We start from the raw sequence: 7,116 nt of genomic DNA, 5'->3' as shown, positions 1-7,116 counted from the left end.
ATTTCAACTTTCAAGGCATTTGATGGTTGATATCTTTTTTTTTTTTACCTAATTTCAGGAAATTGTTTGTATTGCTTTATGTAAGAAGAAATGCGTGTATCTTTGCAAAAATTGACTGTAGAAATTTACATTTTTAATCATAATTGTAGTGGGTTGTGCTGGCCAACATGAAGCTGAATGAGAAAGATTGAGCTATTCTTGTTTCTGGGTCAAATTGGATGATTTGGTAGTTGATTTGTCCAGGAATTATGGTACTTTTGCTTTAGATTTTTCAACTGTCCATGAGAATGAGAGATTAAATATGAACAGTTAAAAAAATTACTACTAAGTTTATCAGAACCTGAACGGAATTACGGTATCTGCAATGATTGTTCTTAATATCAAACCTGAATGTAATCCATTTAACATGGAAATTGGAACAAAATACAGATAGCCAATTTGGTCTTCTCTTCTGAGACAGATTAATACATCATATATATGCAACACAGTTTGCTTAAGTTCATCAGTTAGGGGAGCTGCCGCCTTGTAGTTTTATCAGAGAATGGTATGCTCCACGACGACCTAAGGAAATGAGTTCATTATGGGAGCCTTGTTCCACAACCTTTCCATTCTTGATCACAGCAATGGAGTTGGATTTCTGTATTGTCGACAGCCGGTGAGCAACAACAACACATGGCCTGCCAACCATCATCTTCTCCGGTGCTTCTTGAACTAGATTCTCTGACACACTATCAAGTGCACTGGTAGCTTCATCCAACAGAAGGATTGAAGGGTTCTTTAATATTGCACGAGCTAGTGCAATTCTCTGCTTCTGGCCTCCTGATAGCTGAGCTCCTCTTTCTCCACAGTATGTGTCAACCATCTTTCATTCCACTGCAATTGAAGCCATGAATATGTTATCAACACAACAAACAAGCTGCTGGTTTCTGTTTCCTGGTGATTTATTTATCTTTTTCTGGCTTAGTTTACAGCAATATGTGCATCATACTGCAATTATATCCTATGTTTCCATACCTTATAAATTCATGAGCATTGGCAAGAACTGCAGCCTTTCTTATCTCGGACTCAGTAGCATTCTCTTTCCCATAGACAATATTTTCGCGTATGGTTCCAGCAAAAGAGTTGGCTCCTGACTGACTAATGCAATATGTGATCTCAGCATTCTCAGAATATAATTCTGAATATCCTGTTCATCTATATAGACGAATCCCTTTAAAGGATCATAAAACCTCTCAATGAGCCCGATAATGGTACATTTTCCGAAACCGCTCTGCCCCACTAGCGCCACTGTTTTCCCTGCATCAATCTTAAGGCTCAGGCCCTTAAAGATCATCTGATCAGGTCTTGCTGGATATGCTAAGAAAACATTTTTAAGCTCCATGCGTCCATTTATTCTTCTTTTAATGTTCGATCCCGATGCGTTCCCCGGATCAATCTCACTTCTCCGATCAAAGGTATCAAAAACTGATTGAATGGCAGTGTTTCCTCTAGATAGATCATTAGTCATACTCCCAGCTTCAGCAATAACATAAGCAGTGAATAGGAATATAAAACATGCTTGAAAAAGATGCTTTGGTTCTATTAGTCCTTGCGTCTGGAGCCTCCCACCGTACCACAAAGCCAAAGCTGTCGATGCTGTGTTAAAAAAATTGGGAGCTAAACAGGCCAAAACCAGAAACCCAGGACTGTTGAACACTTGCCTTCCTAGGACCTCTTAAGGTTGCCCCAAAGAACCCCAATATTCTCTTCTGGGAACAAAAAGCAGTTACAGTTCTGTGGTTAATGACGGCTTCGCTTGCTAGTTGGCTAACTTCCTTCTGTGCTTTCCGGACTTTCTCAGACATACTCTTCGTCAAGACAGTCCTCGAGTAAAAGCTCCCAATGACTAATGGCTGCACAGCAATCATTACAAGTGATAGCCTCCATGTCAGGACTAGTCCTATTATGTAAGCAAAGGTGGCTCCAGAAACTGCTTGAACCAATAATAAAATCCGATCCCCAACGAGGGACCGAACCATGTTGGCTTCAGTCGCTAGCCTTGCACAAATGGCTGCACTTGTGTTCTCATCTTGTTCAAACCACCCAATCTCAAAGGTCATTAGTTTCTCGAGTAGATTCTGCCGCACCCTTTTTGTCAATCTTTCTCCCATAACTGCAAAATTGTAGTGTTGGATGATATTGGTGAAAAAGTTGAAAGCACCAATGCCTAAGAAAACAAGGGACAAGACTCTGGATTTAGACTTCATTTCAGATTCAGGGAGGAAATAGATTGATACGAGTAATCCCACGCAGTAGGCATTTATGGGATTTACTGCTCCAGAGCCTAAAGCTCCCAAGCATCCAAGCACGGCTTTTCCCCACTCAGGTGCATTCATTTTCGGTAAACTGCCACTGGGAAGGAGGAGGATTGGTAGACTTATTGACATATTTTTCATCACTATCATCATCAGGGTCATACTGGATGGAAATGGAGTAGGGTGTGCCAAGGGTAAATGCTTGGCTGAAGGAATATAAATTTGGAGTGCTGCGAGTGCTCGATCTCACGCTGATTGGGCTTGATGGGATGTTCATTTTGTGGTGGCTTCTTCCCTCCACTGGAGAACTGGGAATGTTGGAATCTTCATTTTGCATTACCACCTGCTGCAACTGCACCATCTTGGAATATTCCCCACCTTGCCCACCATTCATTTGCATCAGCTCACTGTGTGAACCTGATTCAACTACTTTGCCAGCTTGAAGAACCACAATCAGGTTTGCTGTCCTGATCGTGGACAGGCAATGGGCAATGATGATTGTTGTCTTCCCTTTGAACGCTAGATCAATTGCCTCCTGCACTATCCTTTCAGACTGTACAGCAAGTGCACTAGTGGGTTCATCTAGCAGCAGGATTTTTGGGTCCCTGAGTAGAGTTCTGGCTATGGCAATCCTTTGCTTCTGACCGCCAGACAATAGGAATCCAAATTGGCCAACCTGGGGAAACCATAGTTGTACATGTTATGAAGTATTCACCGAAAGAAGCATGCAGTTGTGATACTTTCTTAAATGCTGAACTTCTGCAAAAGTTCATAATTCATGTCCTATAGAGTCGGGTATCATCTTAAAGCTAAAGTAATTCATTCCTATAGAAGCAAATATCATCTGCAATTGAGTAAATGTTACAAAAAACCATTCTGGGGCTTAAGAAGCATCCTCGATTGATCTCACAGATTTATTTCTAGCAAAAAAATTTTTTGCTATTGCATAGAAAAATTTAAGAGGCGATTAGAAATACTTAAAAATGACTATTGGAAGTATGTATTTCTTGAAGTACCTTAAAAAATTTCACAGAAGCATAGCAAACTAGAAAATATATTCTGAGCTAGAAGTGTAGAAGTTGGCTTACTTGAGTTTCATATCCGTCTGGTAACTTGACAATGAAGTCATGCGCATTGGCTGCTTTGGCTGCGTTTATGACACTATCCATTGAAGCTCCTTCTTTCCCAAATAGTATATTCTCTTTAATGGATGTTGCAAATAGAACAGGTTCCTGATTTACTAGACCCAGTTGGGATCTCAACCATTTCAGCTGAAGTCTTCTTATATTGTAGCCATCCAAGAGTATATCTCCTTCAATGGGGTCGTAAAATCTTTCAAGCAGTGCAATGACCGTGAACTTGCCTGAACCACTGCCCCCAACAAGACCTACTCTGTTACCTGCTGGAACGTTAAGATTGAAGTCTTGTAAGATCGGCGTCTCAGGCCTTGATGGATAATTAAAATATGTGTCTTTAAATTCAATTTCTCCTCTTAACATATGATAAAGCCTTCCCCTTTGTATCTTCAGAGTCTATAGGTGGAACCCGATCAATCATCTCGGAAATCCAAGAGGCAGCAGTTGTTGCCTCTGTAATCCCAGTTAGATTAGGGAGCGCACTCAAAACACTCCTGAAATTACAAATTTATTAGTTCTAAATTGAAATCAAGGAGCTGAAGCCTAAGCAATTAGTGAGAAACATAAGATCCTCACAGTCCTTCCATGATTACATTAAACCCAGCTATGATCACATGGCCACCCATTTCATGTTTTTGAGTAACCAAATAAGTCCCAACCCAAGCCTGAAAACCCCAACCTACATATATAATTCCCATGCTCCCCATCAGCACTCCCTTTACACGTCCTTGTTTTACTCCAAATTCCAAAGTTGTTTGAAGTGCACGGCTGAATCTTTCTAGTGTCTGACTCTCCCCCACATAAGAATATACAGTTCTTACTGAAGAAATAGCTTGTTCTGCAATCCCTCCAGCAACTCCATAAGATTCAATCATCTTCATTGCCAGGCCCGTCATGATATTCCCAAACACAAGTCCTGGAGTGATGAACGTTACTGAAAGTGGTATAGCCGCCGGTGTAAGTCTCCACGATAGTGTGAAGGCAGATATGTGGCAGAAGAAGAAAGTCGACATGTAAGCAAGACAGTCAGGTATCTGCATATAGAAAGGAAACCAATTTCAACAAACAGCACAGAGAGGAAGAGAAGTTTTATATAATAATTTCATTTTGCTTTTCCCTCTGCCTAAAGGAAGTGCAGCAACTTCCCCCCACATGTATCTTCTATCATACTTCCACTTGATTGACATGGTCCTCTGTTTGGGGTAGGAGGTAACCACAATTGTCTTCTCTTCTACTAATAAATTCTCTCTTGCTTTATTCCATGAAACCCCCAATCTCTTTTAATACAAGAAAAATATGACGGAATATTTATCAAGTAACAAAGAAGCATATCTATTTCATGGTCCTGATTATCATTGGTTGTAACGGGTTTTTACTTATCATCGTCTTATATGAGTGGGGTAATTTTTGCAGAAATACGTAATAAGACTATCATTCTTTCTAGGACTTCTCTTTCTGTGCAATTTAGAATATGATTTTGAGTACTGATGTCTGCTTAATTCCATCGTAATAGGACTTAATCAGGGAAGGCTGTTATGGAAATCAAACCTTCTCACATAAAGCAACTTGGATTGAATTGGCGTCCGAGGAGATGAGTGTCACAACTTGGTTGGTTGTTGAAGTGCCAGCAGTTTGGGTGTCAAAGAAACCAACGTCTTGTCTAAGGACAGCTTTCAGGTACTCCATTTTCATCCGAGAAGTCTGCCTCTCTGCAGTTCTTGCCCATCATAGCCCTTCTGCAAGACCAAATGTCGACCACAATGCAAAACAAAAGGTATGTTTAAATTCATGTGCTAAACGGCACTTCTTTGAAGCCAAAGATGATTCCTGAAACGAATCTACTAGAACTTTCAATACTCCAACATACCCACAAAAGCAGAAAGTCCAACTCCAATTGCAGCATAGAGCAGCCTGAGAGCATACTGCAAAATGGAAATGACAGAAGCAAGTTTACAAATTTAAATTGCATTAAGTACAAATTCCACGATACAGTAAAAGGGACTATCAAGGGCATTAAAAAATGAAGTTGAGACAACTCCATTTTGCAGTATGCTCTCAGGTTACATGAGAGAACTGAACATGCTTACCTTGTCAACCACATCGTTTGTCAAAGGGTTCTTGTTGCCATTTCCGTAATCATTTATCACACCACTTACAATGAACATCATCAGAGGGTTCTGCAACCCATCTCCAATGCTGCCCAAAGTCCCCAACAGCATCAGCAACATGTCCAGGCGATCTGCATATCGGAAAATGCTACCTTTGGCCCTCATTTTCCAAAGTCTTTTAGCCGAGGTGGCCAACTCGTAAAGGGATAATTAACTTTCACCTATATTATGCACTCTTAATATAATATAGAACTAAAATTTATCCATGCATAGTTAACTTGTCGTGGACTCAACATCAGCAGGCTGTCAATTAGTATCTGTTATATTGTCTTTTTTATTATGGCTAACGCCAATGCCAAAGAGAATGAGTTAATGGGTTTTTTAAATTGCCGGCGTGGATTGGTTGCCCATGAATGTTTGTTTCCATAACTCCAACCAGTAATTTTACGAGGTACATCTCTTAGTTCACTGTTTGTTTCCATAACTCCAACCAGTAATTTTACGAGGTACATCTCTGATCTCTTGGTTCACTGTTTGTTTTGTTTGCATATATTCTCTACTCTTATTATTGAAGTACATGGAAACTTAATCCTCAATCATTGAAAGATTAATCATCGATTCTCAGGGGCAAACATGGAAAATTAGTCTTCAAAAAGAAAAACTCAAGATCCGATTCTCTGATTATTGTCGCATCATTTCAGCATTTTCCTTTCCTTTCGTAACTTAGTTTTGCAACTTTACTTGTATTGTAGTATTTTCTTTGTTTAGACATTTGTTTCCCTTCTTCTTTTTCTTTTTTTTTCTTTTTTTTTTCGTTGAGTCTATATAAAATACTGCTGGCAGATATTTTCGAAAATTTTGAATCATAAATCAATTGAAGCTTCAATTTTCTCTTGGACTTTTGTCAAAACTTTGCTCGGATGACATTATTCTTCAGATTTTATCAAGAATAGAAGACATCGTTGCTTGTGTTCTGTTTGTTAGGAAATCTATCATATTTTCCAGAAATAGTGAGACACGAAAATTAAGAACACAAAAACAAACCATTACAAAACACAGAAATTTACGTGGTTCACTACTAAGTACTACGTTCCATAGATTTTCAGCGAGGTTTCACTATTTTTTAGAGAGACAATACAAGAGGCGTCAATAATAGGTCCATACAAAACCCTAGTAAAAAACGACTATAAATTAGCTTAGGCCACTATATGGTTTAAGCCTCAGAAAAAAAAAATAAAAATAAAAATAAAAATAAAAATTCCCATTTAAACCATAGGGCTTCCAACGTCGAACCGAGTCGGATGCAAATTGGATCTAATACAAAACCAGGCTTCTCATAGCTTAACATTGTTGCTATCTCGCTAGCCGCTATGTCATAAAAATAAATGAGTTTCAAATTGAATTTATTTAGTTAAGTGACGCTGGTGTCTCTCCGCTTTGAAACGGAAACCCAATCATTCTCTTAACTTTCTAACAAATAAGTGGTCTCATGTCACAAAAAACAAAAAGAGCAACAAAGTTATTCACATTTTATAATGTAATTCTCTGAGATAGGGCTCATCGAATACTAATCCTGCA

General features: G+C 39.1%; 1 protein-coding gene and 1 pseudogene across 3 annotated transcripts in view; both read right to left on the bottom strand.

Annotated features, from left to right (window-relative positions):
* Positions 1-7,116, bottom strand: part of LOC132175103 (F-box protein At5g49610) — a 22,390-nt gene that overhangs the window by 3,314 nt on the left and 11,960 nt on the right. The window lies entirely within an intron of this gene.
* LOC132174539 (putative multidrug resistance protein) lies at positions 503-5,983 on the bottom strand (annotated as a pseudogene).

Source organism: Corylus avellana, chromosome ca3 (assembly GCF_901000735.1).
Source record: "Corylus avellana chromosome ca3, CavTom2PMs-1.0".
Lineage (NCBI taxonomy): Eukaryota > Viridiplantae > Streptophyta > Magnoliopsida > Fagales > Betulaceae > Corylus > Corylus avellana.
The sequence above is the reverse complement of the archived record's forward strand: the minus strand, read 5'-3'. Positions and strand labels throughout refer to the sequence as shown.